The sequence below is a fragment of the Sander vitreus genome, chromosome 16 (genome assembly GCF_031162955.1).
Source record: "Sander vitreus isolate 19-12246 chromosome 16, sanVit1, whole genome shotgun sequence".
Lineage (NCBI taxonomy): Eukaryota > Metazoa > Chordata > Actinopteri > Perciformes > Percidae > Sander > Sander vitreus.
The window spans coordinates 28,720,866-28,738,276 of record NC_135870.1 but is presented as its reverse complement, the minus strand read 5'-3'; the positions used below and the strand labels follow the sequence as shown (position 1 = coordinate 28,738,276).

At 42.7% G+C, this 17,411-nt stretch overlaps 1 pseudogene; it reads right to left on the bottom strand.

Annotated features, from left to right (window-relative positions):
- Nucleotides 1-3,479: 3,479 nt before the first annotated feature.
- On the bottom strand, nucleotides 3,480-15,578 carry LOC144530946 (NLR family CARD domain-containing protein 3-like; annotated as a pseudogene).
- Nucleotides 15,579-17,411: the final 1,833 nt, after the last annotated feature.

Genomic DNA, 17,411 nt, shown 5'->3' with positions numbered 1-17,411 from the left:
CCTGAGTTTCGCAAGTATCAGTACAGTCCGGGCAGCAGCCATGGTTCAGACGTGCTCAGCGTACGGCTGTAAGAACCGCTACAATAAAGACAAAGACATTTCCTTCCACAAGTAAGGTTATTTAAATGATTTGTTTGAGCTAGTTAGCGTTAGTTGTCCAGACGTGATAGAAAAACAGTGTTGTACTGGTGAGGACTGCCAAGAAAGAAGTACGCCAGCCTGCGTTTACTATTCTGCTTTTTTAAAGCTTAATTGCTCGTTGTCAACAGCACAAGGGTGGTATGATTCGACAAAAGACGTTTCTTGGGTCGCTGGATTTATCTAATAAAATCGGCTCAAATACAATTCACCAAGCACCATTTTACAACGATAAATTGAAAGTCCTCTATCACGTTCGCCAGCCAATCGCCCAGTCCCCCGTCTCCAAAGTAACAAGTCAACCTACATCGTGTTTACAATGGCGATACCCAATCATTCCAGTTTCGATGCTATTAAAACTTAACTGAATAGCTTTTAAACAAATGCCTTTATGCCGAATTTGCCAGGACATAATACATGTTCATAAAAACACTTACTAGCATAGTCTCCAACATGTTTTTCTCACCCGAAATACGGGAATAGTAAACTCCATTTATTCTGATTGGAGTCCGGCAGGGCAAGGCGCTGGAATTCAGGTGACAGTCCATAGAATAAAAAGTTTCGTTTTTAAAGGTGCTGCTTTATTGAACTGTGTTCTACGTGCATGACTACCCCTTATGAGTGTTTACCAAAAAAAGGATTTCTTACAGCACCAGGCTGTAGCTAACAATTTGGACGTACAGTTTATTTCCTAAATAAAACTAAATGTATCATCAATAATCAGACTAGGAACTAATACATATCTCTTTGATGATGATAAAATAAACCTTACAGAATGAATAAATCCTGAGGTAGTCAAAGTAGATTAGTTTGTATATTGCACAATGAAACAAACATTGTACAGTTCAGGGAGAGGCAAAAAAAAATTGTTGTAATATAATTTTGTGGTCGTTATATTGTAAAATATAACGACCACAAAATTATATTACAACAATGACTACATAATAGTGATGAAAAAGTCATAACAAAATATAGAAAATAATACAAAAATAAGAACAATAGTATCAAAAATAAAAACTGTGTGTGTGAGTACGTGTGCATGTTCACTGTACTAGAAGTACAGTTAGATACATTTCTTATCTTGCCAGGTTTCCTCTGGCCCGGCCAGATGTTTGTGGTAAATGGGTGGCAGCGATGAGGAGAAACAACTTCAAGCCGACAAAGTACAGCAACATCTGCTCGCACCACTTCACCAAAGACTGCTTCAAGAGGGACTGCAACAACCGAGTGCTGAAGGAGAACGCCGTGCCGTCGCTTTTCACCTTCAACCTCAAGGTGAAGCGGCTCGGTGCACTTCCATCGCAGCGTCGCGCGGTTATTGTAGGAAGAGCACAGGTGTTCCTAATAACATTAACGATGGGTCTGTATTAGCTCTAGGCATGGCCCGGTTACCGGTTTTACGGTATTCTGCGGTTCAGAGGTACACTTGCGTAGGAATTTCTCCCATCTCGCGGTGAAATTGGATTTTGCATTCAAACGGATAGAGCTCTCTAGCGCCTCGCTACGGTAGCCGTTACGTACCAAGAAACTATGACAACATGTCTTCCAATTTTCGCTTTTTTGGCGACGAGGATTCCTTCTCCTGTGGCTCGGCATAAGTATGATCCTCCGTTATGAACTAAAGGTGCAGTGGAGGCTTTCAAATGTTCCGGGGCAGTGACAAGCACCTCTCACTGATCTCCTTCTCCGTTTCAGCTGGTCTCAGTCACGTGACGCTGGCTCTGAACGAAAACGCGTTGTGGATTAGCTAGACAGGTAGGCTAGTGCTGTATGTCCCTCTCAGTGATTATAGTTTTTCATTCTTCCCTTACGAGGCTAAGTCAGATCATTGGCAGAGGTCATTTTACACCAATGAGGACATATTTATGAATGAAGACATTGATTTTAGCTACTAAAATACTTAAAACACTACACAGTGTACCTTTTAAAAAAAAGTCTTCCCTCTCCCTGCCTGTGTGCAATGTGGTTTTTTTTGTTTTACCCAGACATTTCAAAATAATACATTCTAAAGCTCTAATTGCAATACCGTGGAACCGGGATCTTTTTTGCTGAAGGCTATCTTACCGTCAGAATCGCGTTATTGTGGATCCCATGTAACTTCTAGGCAAGTCCCACCCTACGAAGCAGGCCGATTGGTCGGGGTTAGGATAGCCGACTGCTCAGGGGATAGGACCTGAACAAATGGGGTTAGCATGGTTAGCATGGACACCTGGCCAATAGTAGCGCGTGAATGCTATTGAAGGGCGGGTCTTGCCTAGAAGTTGCGTGGGTTCCATAATAACGCGTCAGGATCTCATACAGGCCCATGCCTAATCAGCAAATATGTTCATATCATACGAACTGCTGAGGTGGGAAAACGGTTCACGTCTGCCTGTAGGTCTAGTTGTATTTCACAGTCTGATATTTCAACGATTTCTGACGATGTGATATCTATCCAGGGTTTGCCCTTCTATTTTGCACCTTATGTCCATAAGATGGCAAACGTTGGAGATACATAACTACTTGTATTGGTATATTCATTTAAACATAAACATGTCTTTAAAAGATCTACATAACTACACATTACAAAATAAACTGATAAAAAATTCTCTACTATAAAACTTAATATAAAGACTGTAGACCCCTCTGCACCTTGGTTGGTGCTCGACTAGTCTCGTATTGCCAGACCTTCCTCCACAGCGCTGCGGAGGAGGGTCTGGCCAGTCCACACAGCATTCCGGGATGGGAGAACAACGTGCTCTGGTTTATCGGCATTTTATTAAACCAATCACAATCGCTCTTGGGCGGTGCTAAAATCCGGACGTAGCAATGGTGCCTCTGCAAAATAGCCTCTGGAAGGAACTTGTTTTGGTGGAACATGTGGACGTTCAAAAGTTGTTTTAGTCGTGCAACAGAAAACTCAGATTGGACAGATAGTCTAGCTAGCTGTCTGGATTTACCCTGCAGAGATCTGAGGAGCAGTTAACCATAGTCCTCACAAATCCACCAGAGGTTAGAACGCCAACACAGAGAAAGAGGAAGGTGATGCACAGTCGGCCTACAAAGAGGGACATCAGGCGGAATTTCCGGCGGTACCTGAACAATCCTGGAAATGAAACGTCGTCCATATAGACTAGTGCTTGACTGACAACGGAGCCCCTTAGCAGGCAAAGTAGCATTAGCACTAGCACCGGCCACCAAAATTAGTAAATTTAACAACTTACATTGCAGCCCGGTCTGTGGCTGCCGGTTACAGCTTACACTTAATACTGGATCAATTTCAAAGATTGGTGTTGTTCCTGTCAGTCACTCACACACAAAAACAAAGGAAAATTGGGTCCAGGTTGACCTTTTAACTCAATTTAGTCCTGGATTAGTTCCGAAAGCAGCGTCATAACTCTTGTGTGTTTTTCTGTCTGACAGTCGGAGTCCCTGGAGGATCCCTTCCCCTCAGAGATCCACTTCCCCCTCTCTCTACCTCTGACCTCTGACCCAGCGATGGAGGAGGAGGAGGAGGAGGAGGTGGTGGAGGAGGAGGAGCCCGAGAGGAGGCTGCCCGAGATCCGGGGCGACGTGGTGGCGGTCTCCTGCGACCACAACTACACAGCGGAAGACTCTGCCCGGCAGAAGAAGCGCATCGAGCAGCTGGTGGAGCAGTTGGGGAGTCTGAAGAAGAGGCTGAAGACGATGCAGCAGAAGTGTCGGCGGCAGGAGAGACAGCTAAAGAGGCTGAAGGCGACATGCGGGACACCCGGGACTGGCCGCGAGCTGCCAGCAGCGTCTGGAGAGGGATACGTGATTTTACCGAGACACCTCTACCACACACTCAAAGGCACCGAGTGACGAGGAACAGAGAAAGGAGAGACAAGTGTGGTCAAACTGAGTGGCAGATTAGAATCTGCTGCAGATTCAATCTCACACATGTCAGCAGCAGCAGCAGCCAGGCAGACTGTTAAAGTGCTCATATTATGCTCACGTTCAGGTTCTTAATTGTATTTAGAGGTTGTATCAGAATAGGTTTACATGGTTTAATTTTCAAAAAACACCATTTTTTTGTGCTACATTGCTGCAGCTCCTCTTTTCACCCTGTGTTGAGCTCTCTGTTTTAGCTACAGAGTGAGACATCTCACTTCTGTTCCATCTTTGTTGGGAGTCACACATGCTCAGTAGCTAGGTAAGGACTACTAGCCAGTCAGAAGCAGAGTATGAGGGCGTGCCCTGACTGTACCTAGGTAAGGACTACTAGCCAGTCAGAAGCAGAGTATGAGGACGTGCCACGCTAGCAGCTAGGCGAGCATTATAACGTGTGTTCCAAAGTGACCACGTTTGTCTCTGAAGTAAAGGCTGGACTACAATAGAGCTGTTTGGAGCAGTTTGTGAACAGTGTTTTCTGTTGGAGATGGTAAGTCCCTTTGGGGTGGACTTTGGGCTTTTTCACTTTGTAAACCTATAACGTACACAAAAAAGATATATAACACTATAAAGGAAAGGGTAGAAGCCAAACAGCATAATATGAGCACTTTAAAAGAGCTGCTGAGCAAGGCAGCAAACCCCCGAGCTGAGAGCTGTACTCACTTGTTCGGGAACGCAAATGCAAGACCCTGTGGAAAGCTTCAATCTGATTTGGTGGATACAACAAACTCTTTACATATCAGTGTTTGGGCTGCACTGAAATGACTTAAGACATGTTAGTCTCACTTTAAATGAATAGTTCAACATTTTGGGTTTGGTTTTGGCGGGAGTTCTGCGTTTCAACCATTTCTTGACAAACGTCAGACGGGTGATGTGACTTTCTGGAGACTTGTCGTCACGTGGAGGTTGCTAGGCAACCCGTTGGAGACGCTGCTCAGAAGTACTGGGGCGGATGGATAAACGTTTGTTCTTCAAGAAATAGTTCCAAAATGTGTCTCCCTCTAAAATCACAAACTGACATTTTTGCTTCCAGTCTTTAAGGTAAGCTAGGCTAACCATCCTGACTGTGTACTTAACGCACAAACATGACATTTATATCCATACTCTCGTTACAGTCTCGAAACAAAGCAAACGCATTTTCCCCAAAATGTTGAACTGGTCCTTTAAAGATCCTGGTTTGGGATTTGGGACAGTTGGCCACTATAATCAAGTGTGACTTTAAAGAGGAACTATGCAGTTTTTTTTAGCTTAATTTACCTTAACTGGACAGCTTCGCAGTCATTGGAATGGTTATATGACTTTTTTTCGGCCTCAGCGTCAGGAAGTATGGCGTGACAACAAGGTAGCGATGGAGTTTTCCACACTTATCATCATGGCTGAGCAGAAAGCTTGGAATGCATGGTCGGAGGAACAGAGAAAGAGGAAACGGCAGACTGACCGAGCTGTCTTTTGATGATTTCTTCCTAAAAACGAAGTGTTACAAATGGTACATTTATTTTCAGTAGTTTTGTTCACATAAACATGATGCAAACATGTTCCGTGTGTGTGTGTGTGTGTGTGTGTGTGTGTGTGTGTGTGTGTGCGACTCATAGATACAGCCATGCGTCCGGAAAAGAATAGGGCCGGATGCTACCTCAAAAGCTATGGTTGCAATCTACCATAGACGAGAAGGAGGAAGAAACGATGACTACGTTAACATGCACATAATATTCCAGTTTTTGCCCTTATTCCGAAAAAGATGATATTCCGACTAAGCCATTTCCATGGCTAATGAAAGTGAATATTCCATTAATATTCCCGTTTACATGTAGCCGTGCAAAATACTACTTTTTCAAAGTTTACCAGTAGAGGTATGACGAGATTAAACGTGACGAGAGTTCTCGTCGAGGTGAAAAGTGTCTCGTGATATCAGTACACCAGTGCAGAGCAGCAGCCTTGAAACCAGTGTAGAAGATTCCCCCCCCCCCGCCCGTTCTCTAAAGTCGACTCTGAGTTTACGTTTGCAGAGCGATAGCGGAAGAAAAAAACTCCCGTAAAACCCAGCGTTAGAACGTTAGAGAATACCTCCCTCTCCCTCTCTTCCTGTCTCTCTCTCTCTCTCTTCCTCTTCCTGTCTCTCTCTCTTTCTCTCTTCCTGTCTCTCTCTCTCTCTCTCTCTCTCTCTCTCTTCCTGTCTCTCTCTCTTTCTCTCTCTCTCAGCCCGAGAGAGAAAACGTTTAGTTACGTTGTAACCTTGGTTCTCTGAGTGAAGAGACTCTCTCTCCACCGTACATATGGAATAAGTAACAGTGTAACTGTTTGGTGGAAATTGCGGGCAAGAGGCCGTAAACTGTGGTCAAAACCCCGACTGAGACGCATATTCCGAATGCGCTGTATAAATGTCCAAACAATGCCTCTAAAACCTGAATAATACTGGAATATCCCACATTAATCAGAAAATGCTATATTCGGAAAAAGGGCTTATTCAGAATATCCAACCGGAATATGCTGTTTACCTGACCTGTATAAAATTCAGAATATTGTCATATTTGGAATAATAGTGAAATATTAATGTGCATGTAAAAGTACTCATAGTGCAGGGAGCGCTGGCTGCTGCTGCGGGGGAAGGACTGGAGTAAACTCTGCAAATCAGCCACATATTAGTAAGAGAATAAGATAAACTAAAAAGCAATTTTAGTCTGTCAACGACGACGAAGTATTAGGGCAAAAAAAGAAAAAGAAAATGAGTTTTCAAGAATGAAGTCATAATATTTTGAGAATAAAGTCATAATAGAATAGGTTGCTTCAAGTCAGATGTACATGTTTTAGCGTTAGCTCGGGGCTCGAGAGCGTGCAGGCATGTGAGAACTGTTCAGAAATACGAGCGCGCACGACCAAAAAAAATCTGAAAATACAACCGTTTTCTGTAGAAAATGAGCGAAATAAGTCCTGATGTCGAGATGTTTCTAAAAATAATAGTTATCAATCTCTACAAAAGTACAAAAGACGAGCTGTGGTGAACATGATGTGAAGACAGAATTGAGGCTGGGAAATAGGGGTGCACGATTCAGAAACTCTCACGATTCGATACAAAAACGATTTTCGATTCAAAAAATGATTCACAGTCTGTACAGTTGTGTTCAGAATAATAGCAGTGTGTTTAAAAAAGTGAATAATGCTCAAAATCCTTAGAATAGCTTTTAATTCCATAACATGAATGCATTGGGAACACTGAACATTCAATACCAAATCAAAACATGACCAAAACTGATCAAGTTTGTGTTCTACCTTTACAGAAAGATGTATGTATGTATGAATGAATATTAGGCTGTGCATTTTTCTTTACAAACTCAAACATTTACTGTATAAACTGAAATATGTCTCAAGGGTTTGCTTTACTTCGAACCACTGCACTAATATTTAGTTGCATACCCATTATTTCTGAGAACTGCTTCACATCTGTGTTGCGTTGAGTCGACCAACTTCTGGCACCTGTGAACAGGTGTTCCAGCCCAGGACGATTGAACTACATTCCACAATTCCTCTGCATTACTGGGTTTTGCCTCAAACAGCATTATTGATGTCACTCCACAAGTTTTCTATGGGATTGAGGTCTGGGGATTGGGCTGGCCACTCCATAACAATCTCGTTAATCTGGAACCAAGACTTTGCTCGCTTACTGGTGTGTTTTGGGTCATTGTCTTGTTGAAAGACCCATTTCAAAGGCGTTTCCTCTTCAGCATAAGGCAACATGACCTCTTCAAGTATTTTGATGTATTGAAACTGATCCATGATCCCTGGTATGCGATAAATAGGCCCAACACCACAGTATGAGAAACATCCCCATAACATGATTTTTGCACCACCATGCTTTACTGTCTTCAGTGTACTGTGGCTTGAATTCAGTGCACGGGGGTCGTCGGACAAACTGTCTGCGGCCCCTAGACCCAAAAAGAACAACTTTGCTCTCATCAGTCCACAGAATGTTGCTCCATTTCTCCTTTGGCCAGTCAATGTGTCCTTTGGCAAATTTCAACCTATCCAGTACATGTCTTTTTTTCAGCAATGGGACTTTGCGGGGGCTTCTAGCTGATAGCTTAGCTTCACATAGCCTTCTTCTGATCGTAACAGTACTCACAGGTAACTTTAAGTCTTCTTCAAACCATTCGAATGGTAGTTGACCGTTTTTTCCCACGTTGTTCAGGCTTTGGATGCCATCTCAAGGCATTTGAAATCATTTTGGCTGAGCAGCCTATCATTTTCTGCACTTCTTTATGTTTTCCCCTCTCCAATCAACTTTTTGATCAAAGTCTGCTGTTCCTCAGAGAAATGTCTGGATGGACCCATTTAGCTGAGTATTTCAGTGTGAAATGCACTATAACCAGCATGCACAACATTTGCTTCCTTCCTTAAATATGGGCCATAACTGACACCTGTTTCTTCACAGAATCAGTCACCTCACTAATTGAACACAACACTGCTATTATTTTGAACATGCCCCTTTCAATTACAGATTCAATTACACAGAATGAGCAGCATCATGTCATGACTGTTGGTTTTCTATGACTCTACAACACTTACTAGTAAATTATTTGCCATGTAGAAATATCACTTCTACCAAAAAAATTTGATCTATGAGGTTAGTGATGTTGGACTGCTATTATTTTGAGCAGAACTGTAAATGTAGTTACTTTCCCCATGTGATTGCAGTATTTTTTTTAAATATGAATCGATTTTTAGAATTCTATGAATTGATTTTGTATCGGTAGCGCTTGAATCGCGATTTGAATATGAATCGATTTTTTTTTGCACCCCCCCTACTGGGAAACAAGATATTTTAGAAATAAAACAGGGCCGATACATATTATTTTAAGACATCCCATCCCAAATGTCCATGAAACTAATTGACGAGTCTTAAACATGTCTTTAAATGTTCAGTTTGCCCTGAACCCAGTTTAATTGAAATGTTAATAATTCCCTCTCATCTTGGACTGAGCTCAAAATGTTGTCCAAAGGGTCTTAATCTTCATCAGAAATAGATTTTCGATGTGGATTAAACACATTGAGATTTAATCTGGTCAAGTTGTATTAAGTCAGGAAAAAACCTAGGGAATATTAAACAGTTGCAAAACGTTACACTTTATTTTTGCCTATTCACATTTAGACTGCATGCTCCATTTTAAAAGTCTTTTTTGATTTTTTTTGTCATTACAACCACAACCTTAACTTTATGCCTCCCCAGGGGTGGATGCGTAGACATGCTGACATCATAACTAACATACTTAAGTTACAATGTATACATCTGTAGAATATATCACGTGCATTAAATGAATAGATTTATTTTTGACTCAACACACTCGTTTCGTTTCAAAACACACCCTCTGGCGTTATTTTCCACTAAGTCTGGAATAAATAACATTGACATTTATAGTGAAAGTAAATAAAGCATTATATTTTTGATGATCATTATAAAAGGCAAATACAGTGTCGCTGGCAGCAACTCTGTCTATGTGCACGCCACACGTGCAAGCCTCAGTAGCCCAGGTAAGGGGTAGGCCATGGTTTTATAATAAGAACTGGATACAGCGTTCGATGCGTGGCCCCATTCATTCCTATAAGAGTTGTTTAGTGGGGCGCCTGGTTAGCTCATCTGGTAGAGCGGGGGCCCATGTATAAAGGTTTACTCCTCGATGCAGCGGCCATGGGTTCAACTCCAACTGCAGCCATTTGCTACATGTCATTCCCCCCTCTCTCTCCCCTTTCAAGTCTAAACTGTCCTATACAAATAAAGGCCTGAAATGCCCCCAAAAAATAATCTTTAAAAAAGAATTGTTTAGTGGCCCATGAAGCCAAAAAAGTTCAACTTCGGCATATAAAATTACATAGATGATCATCGCTGATCTGCACTATGGGGCCCATAGAGCAGGCGCACTAGAGACCTCCGCCGGCCAAATCGGCTACTCCCGGTGACACTCTCCGCTAACTTGAATGGGGTTTCAATGGTTTAAAAAGAAAGAGGCAAAAGAAAAATGTGTGAATCTAGTCACACATTTGAATCTCAATATAGTCAATATAGTGTGCAATAATTTAGATTACTCCCTTACATCCAGTGATCACCTTGCATCACTTTGCAGCAGTTCCAGTTGGGCTGCTTTCTCCATGTCGTACAGGCTGTGTATGCATAAAACTACTGTCCCCCTCGACGGCAATGTATAAGACGGGTCAGAACATGCCAACCGTAGTACGTCTTTAAGACCCGAGTCTTCTACGATGCTGACAGGTCTGCAGTTAGTTGCCACCCATTTCGCAAGAGCTGTAGTAATTTTTTGGGATTTGGTTTCATCCACAGGTCGGCAACTAGCACTCTCCAAAATAGTGCTTTGCCTGAGCCGGCTAGCATCAACCTGAGTCACATTAACTGTACTACTGTGCTTAGCTCGTAGGTGGTAGCTCCAGCTTGACGTGCTTCAGTACTGCTTTTAATTCGGCTTTACACAATGTGCATATGGCTTTCGACCCGTCCGGGAGTTTTGGAAAATAAAAAGCGCCATTCAGATTGTGTTGCTGCTGTCTTTCTCCATCATGCCTGCAGCCTGCAGCAGCAGGATGTGTTACGAGGAAGTATGGCAGCTTGATGACAAGTAAAGGTGCAGCAGTGGGTCAAAATAGTAGCCTGTTAGGCACCACGCGAAGCCGAGTGAAGTGTAAAATAAATTAATAAATGGCGGCATGCGATTAAAAAAAATTAACGCATTATGCTCGGCCCTTAATCGCATCGCGATTAACGCGTTAATGCTGACAGCCCTACTTTAAAGATTACTTTTTGGGGCTTTTCCCTTCATTTGATAGTGACAGTAGATAGTAAGGAAAGGTGGGAGAGAGATGGGGGATGACATGCAGCAAAGGGCCGCAGGTCGTACTCGAACCCGGGTTGCTGTAAAGGACTCGGCCTACATTGGTCCCACCCTCTTACTGGGTGAGCTAGAGGTCGCCCCTTTTTCCATTTAAGTCTATGGGGAAAAGTCTTTTTGGGCCAGAGGGCATCACGGGACAAGCCGGGAGTTGCTATTCCACTTTTTGGCCACTATGGTCAATTTGCACTTCCTGGGGGCCTGGTTTACATCTATGGTTTTGATAGAGAGAGACCACTTGTGACACAAAATTACATATTGGACGTTTAACACTGGGATTAGGGTGTTGTATTAATTTACTTCAGAAAAAAAAGGTTTTGAGTAACTTACTTTTAGAGAAAGTTAGAGAAAGAGTAAAAGGTAAAGGAAGAGGATGTTTGCCTGGAACCCAAGTCGAGCAGTAGTGCTTTTGGGGTTTTTAGTCAGTCAGCGTGAGCGCTGTGGACATTCACGCTGCTCTCCAGGGGGGAAATCCGCTACGCTTGGTGAGAATGTCAGAAAACTCCAGAAAATCTTTTATACTGACCATTATAAAACATTGTATAAAATGACAGATTCAGCATATGCAGCTTATTTCTCACATCAAATTATTTCAGAAGCACATTTTGGGTGAACAATTTTCGTAAAATAAGAGAAATTTTCCCAACGATGTGGTGTGGCCCGTTTTCTTTGCTTGTCAGTGGTCATTGAAGAGATATTGATAACTGCTAGTGGCAAGCCCATCAAGCATCCAAGCGGGGCGATCCCTGCTGTAAAAAAAAAAAGCCCCTGTGGACACATACCATGAGTGAGACGGAGGCAGCTTCCTGGAGGAAGAGAGGCTTTACCCGGTCAGGCTCAGAGATAACATTAATAACATTATCTTAAGTGTTTGTCTAGTGCTGGCAAGAAATGCTGCCATAAACAGAAGTAATGTGTAGCGTGTGGATGAGTCTCAGTGTGTGTGCAGCGACTATGTGGAAGGATCAGAGGAACACAGGGATGATGGTGGGCTTGACATTGTGTCTGACAGTGGAGCTGATCTCAGAGCAGTTTAGACTGCAGCACTGAGAGCCATCCCAGTAACAAGGCCCAGTCAGAGCTGATGCTGCTGCTTCAACCTCTGGATCATCAGGACTCAGCTGATCCTGATCTACGTTTCTGATGCTCACACTGACAGCAGTTTAGTGTCACCCCAACTTCCACATCATATTAATCTCAGCACAGAAGTAAAAAATGGTGTCTGACCCCAGACGTTCCAGTCTACAGTGTGGACTCTCCAGAAACCCACAGAGCAGCTTCACTCCTGAATCCTGCAGATCGAGCTCTCTCAGATGGGAGGGGTTGGACTTCAGAGCTGAGACCAGAGAAGCACAGGTGACCTCTGACAAACCAGAGCTCCGCAACCTGAATAACGAATAAATTATGTAGATAAAAAAGTAAACAATAACATGCTGCTGACCTCAGTCAGGTCTGTGATTAGAGGATCAACACTATATTGATCCTTTAAACAGCTGAGCATCTCAAAAACATTGCCCACCTTCGCCCCTCCCTTTCCTTGTCAGCCGCTGAAACTCTCATCCATACTTTCATCACCTCACGACTGGACTACTGCAGCATTCTGTATGGCACGCCCACCAAATTCCTAAAAAAACTACAATATATCCAAAACTCAGCCGCCTGTCTACTCACTCACTCCAGTACCAGAGACCACATCAGTCCTCCGAGACCTCCACTGGCTCCCCATTCCACCTTGTAAAGGTCCTTTGAGTACCTTTTAAAGCGCTAAATAAAATAAATGTATTTTATAGTATTATTATTATTATTACGTTTGGGTTTAATAATAAATATCTTTTGCTACATTTATGCCTCGTCTCCACACTAGGGCTGCTCAATTATGGAAATAATATAATCACGATTATTTCGGTCAATATTGAAATCACGATAATTCGTTGACTTCTGGAAAGATGTTGCAATTATTGAACTTAAACATTGGAAAAAGTTAAATAAATCAACAGTAAAAAACATAGAACTGTGAAATTTGCCTTAATACTTTTCCTATTTAAACTTTATTTTTTCATTCAGAACACAAGACAAAATAAGAGTTAATTTGCAAAACGTAATGAGCTAAATAATTGTTTTTCTCGATTATTCTGTTTTTGTGATCATTGGGAGCCAAAATCATAATCACGATTATATTTTGATGAATTGCACAGCCCTACTCCACACTACTCTCTACGTCTCCGAGCCCCTAAAAGGGAGACATTTGAAAACACTGCTGCCCCATTTGATTTGAAAACTCTGGGGTTTGCTTCGTAATCTGGATGTGCGTGCCGTTGTAAACAGGAAGCAGATTGTCTGACGTTACTCTGCAGCTAAAAATCATCGATGTATAAGTTGAAAATACTGAAAATAATTTGGAGAAAGAACAACAATGGGGACTTACACAGCCTTTCTGCAGTTCCTCACAACTGGAATCAGTCTCAGTCGTCCCTCCTCTGATGTGTTGTATTTATCCAGGTCCAATTCATCCAGAACCTCCTTTGACATCTGCAGCATGTAGGCCAGAGCTGAGCAGTGGATCACAGAGAGGTTCTTCTCTGATTTATTCTCTGACTTCAGGAACTCCTGGATCACCTGGTGGACTGAGTGGTCATTAATCTCCATCAGACAGTGGTAGATGTTGATGCTTCTGTCAGGAGAAATCCCATAACTGTTCATCCACTTCAGGTTGTTGATGGCTCTCTGGATGATTTCTGGACTGTTGTCTGTCTGACCCAGCAGGCCTCCTAAGAGTCTCTGGTTGGACTCCAGAGAGAGGCCATGAAGGAAGCGAACAAACAGGTCCGGGTGGCCATTTTTACTTTTGAGGGATTTCTCCATGGTTTTACTCAGGAAGACATCAGGGATGAATCAACGTAGACCTCTCCCAGGAAGTCCTCCAGCACCTCTGTGTTCCTCAGGGGAACATGTAGACTGCAGCAGAAACTCCTGAATGCTCAGATGAACGAAGCAGTAGACTTTTTTTCTGGAAGATCACACTCTTTCTTTTGAAAATCTGTGTACAAAATCCTGAGTACACTGAGGCCTCTGTGACATCAAGACCACATCGCTCTAGGTCTTCTTGGTAGAACATGATGTTTCCTTTTTCCAGCTGTTCAAACGGCAGCCTTCCGAGCTTCAGAAGAACTTCCCGGTCGGCCACCGTCTGCTCCTGTGGACTCGTCTCATGTCCCTCAGCATACTTCTTCCTCTTTGTCTGAACCAGCAGGAAGTGTGAGTACATGTCAGTCAGGGTCTTCGGCAGCTCTCCTCTCTGGTCTGTAGTCAACATGTGGTCCAGAACTGTAGCAGTGATCCAGCAGAAGACTAGGAGCAGACCCATGATGTGGAGGCTCCTGGACGTCTTGATGTGTGAGAGGATTCTGCTGGACTGCTCTTTATCACTGACTCTCTTCTTGAAGTACTCCTTCTTCTGGGCGTCAGTAAAGCCTCGTACTTCTGTTACCCTGTCAACACATGCAGGAGGGATCTGATTGGCTGCTGCAGGTCGGGAAGTTATCCAGATGAGAGCTGAGGGAAGCAGCTTCCCTTTGATCAGGTTAGTCCACAGCATGTTGACTGATGACTTTGTTGTGACATCAGACACAACCTCATTGTTTTGGAAATCCACTGAAAGTCTGCTTTCATCCAGGCCGTCAAAGATGAACAGAACTTTACAGCCAGCGAGCTGTTCTGCTGTGACCTTCTGTGGAGTAGCTCGAGTAGACTGTACTGCTCATCTCTGATCAAGTTCAGCTCCCTGAACGAAAGCGGAAATACCAGACTGACATCTTGGTTTTCCAAACCCTCGGCCCAGGCAAGAGTGAACTTCTGCACTGAGAAGGTTTTTCCAATGCCAGCGACGCCGATCGTCAGGACGACTCTGATGTGTTTCTGTTGGCCAGGTAAGGCTTTAAAGATGATTGATTTGGTTGGTTTCATTCATCTTGAAAGCTGTCTCGAGCTGCCTCACCTCATGTTGGGTAGGGGTGTCACGATTCTCCAAATCCTTGATTCGATTACATTTTTGATTCTAAGGTCACGGTTCGATTTGATTCTCGATTTTTACATTTTGTTTTTTTTAAAGCATATGTTGCTATGCCATTTTTAGACTAGACTTTTATGCTATATATAATATCTGACCTTTGTTCGCAATGTACCACACGACATTGTCAAATATAAAACATTTATTAACAACATAATGTAACAATAACTTACTGTATATCTTCAGTCAATTGGAAACTTGACAATTTGTCAATAAAGTAAAAAGAAAAAAAAAGTTTGCCAACAATGCTGACGGTACAGATCCATTTGTCCGACACAACTGAAGCGTGGTGTCGCGACGCCCCCCCCCCCATTTGTACGTTGGTGGGCGTTCCTCAAGTTTACAGCTGGGCTTGGGTTTGAGCCAGCGGGGAATGTTGTGTCTTCCCTCTCGAATTTTGAAAATCCCTGTATTTTAACTACAAGAGCACATATTCCATGGTCGATGCTGACTAACTCTTCAGGGTAGTTGACGTTGGTGGATATGGCAGGACGAGTGACGGCGGATCCCTCTACAATTCTGCCTTTGGTGAGGCCCTCCGAGATGGCACCCTGGACCTCCCTGAAGATGTGGTCATCCCTGGGTCTGAGCATCGTGGTCCAATGCCCAGGAATGTCGTTAGGCCTATTTTAGGGGGGCTGAAGCTACCCCAAAATGTTCCTAAGCCCCTCCAAATAATAATAAGAAAAATAATAATAATAATTAATAATTTTTTTACAGTGCACTGTATCACTCACTACGTGGAATCAATCTTCCTTCACCATTCATCTGTTGGTGTCGTCGTGCACTGCAGTCTGTTTTATTTTTATTTCAACTGTCAACTGGTCGAAATGGCGGTGTTTTAGAGAGAGGCTTACGAGCGGCCGCTTGCACGGTCACGGTATGTGGACGAGCGAGGTAGAGAGTTACTGAAGAGAGAGAGCGCCAGGCAGCATTAAAACAAAGCAGTAAATCAGAGAAATAAAATGTTGTTTTCACTGATTTATCACTCGAAATGCAACTGTAGCAAGTATCTCACTATCATCAACGTTATCCAAATTCATAATTAGAAACAACAAATAATATATCCAGCTACAAAAAAGCCGGAAAGTCGAAAGTTAGACAGAAGTACGAGTCAATAGCTATGAAGATGATACACCATCTTGCCTCTTCTCATTGGTTTAGACTGGCAGCTCTCAGAACGCTGCAGACCGCTGTGTTGCAAGTAGCTGCAGGATTTATCTCGTCTCGTCGCTAATCTTTGGTCTGGACTTGCTACCCCACACACAGTGAGTGGTACAGAGTCAAATTGTAAGTTGTTGTTAATAACTTTTACTTGCTTCACTTCAGCTACATTTACTTGAGGTAAAGATAAAGGAATATTTTAGTTGGCTATAGAAAACAACAGTCTAGCTAGTGTAAACGAGTGAAATACAAGAAATAGCTCGCCTAGTAAGGTATCTGAAGCTCTCTATTCTTTACCATTAATATAGCCTGCTATCTCTATAGTATTAAAACAATATCAGTCCCTAAATATCATAGTGTCACTGTTAATGCTATTCTACCAGTATATCCTTCAATTCATTGAACAAATGAATACTGGAAGATATTTTAGAAGAGAGAGAGAGCCTAAACTAAATTATTTCATGATATTTATTATATGCTTGATTCTGACCAACTTAACTTTCTGCATTCCTTTGCTGTAATAAATTAAACAAGTATGTAGATGTTGACTAAATGTAGACTAGGCTATATATGAGCATACATACATACGTATACATACATACATACATACTCAAACTTGTATTCATCTCGCCATCGGGTTATTAAATTCAGACATACTTTAAATCCTGGTCAACCATATTGTAACAAGCTAGTTCAGCGTATCACGCCTGACTGGAGTAGTGTGGTTTTCTGTAGGAGTGGGAGGGGCAGACAGCATGTTGCCTGTTTCATCATTTGGGCTGCCTTGTTGAGTGCAGCGGCACTGAGAACATTATATTTCACACAATTTAAGCTCTTTTTTAAAAAATGAAATAGGATTAGTCCAACGAATCGTTCGGTTTGTAATGCGCACCTAACTGAAAGCCTCGTACCGAACGGTTCAATACTAATACGTGTATCGTTACACCCCTAGTAATGAAATAGTCTTATTTTGACCTGCAACTTATCTAATAAAGAGAGGGATTAGGTATGGTATTACTTTACCACACACTTACACAGGCAGATAGATAGTGGTTAAGTCTTAGCCTAAAGAAGAACTCAGCAGGAGCACAGTCTGGCCTAAGTAAACCCCCCCATGCAGCTTTCATGTATCTAAAAGCTAACTTTAGAGTTTGTAAGTAAGATTTTGCAAGGGAAGGTTTTGCATAGCCTCTGGGCTAAGCCCCCCCTGTCTTTCAATCCTAGTGATGTCCCTGCCAATGCCCTTTGTGTTCGTGGGAGAT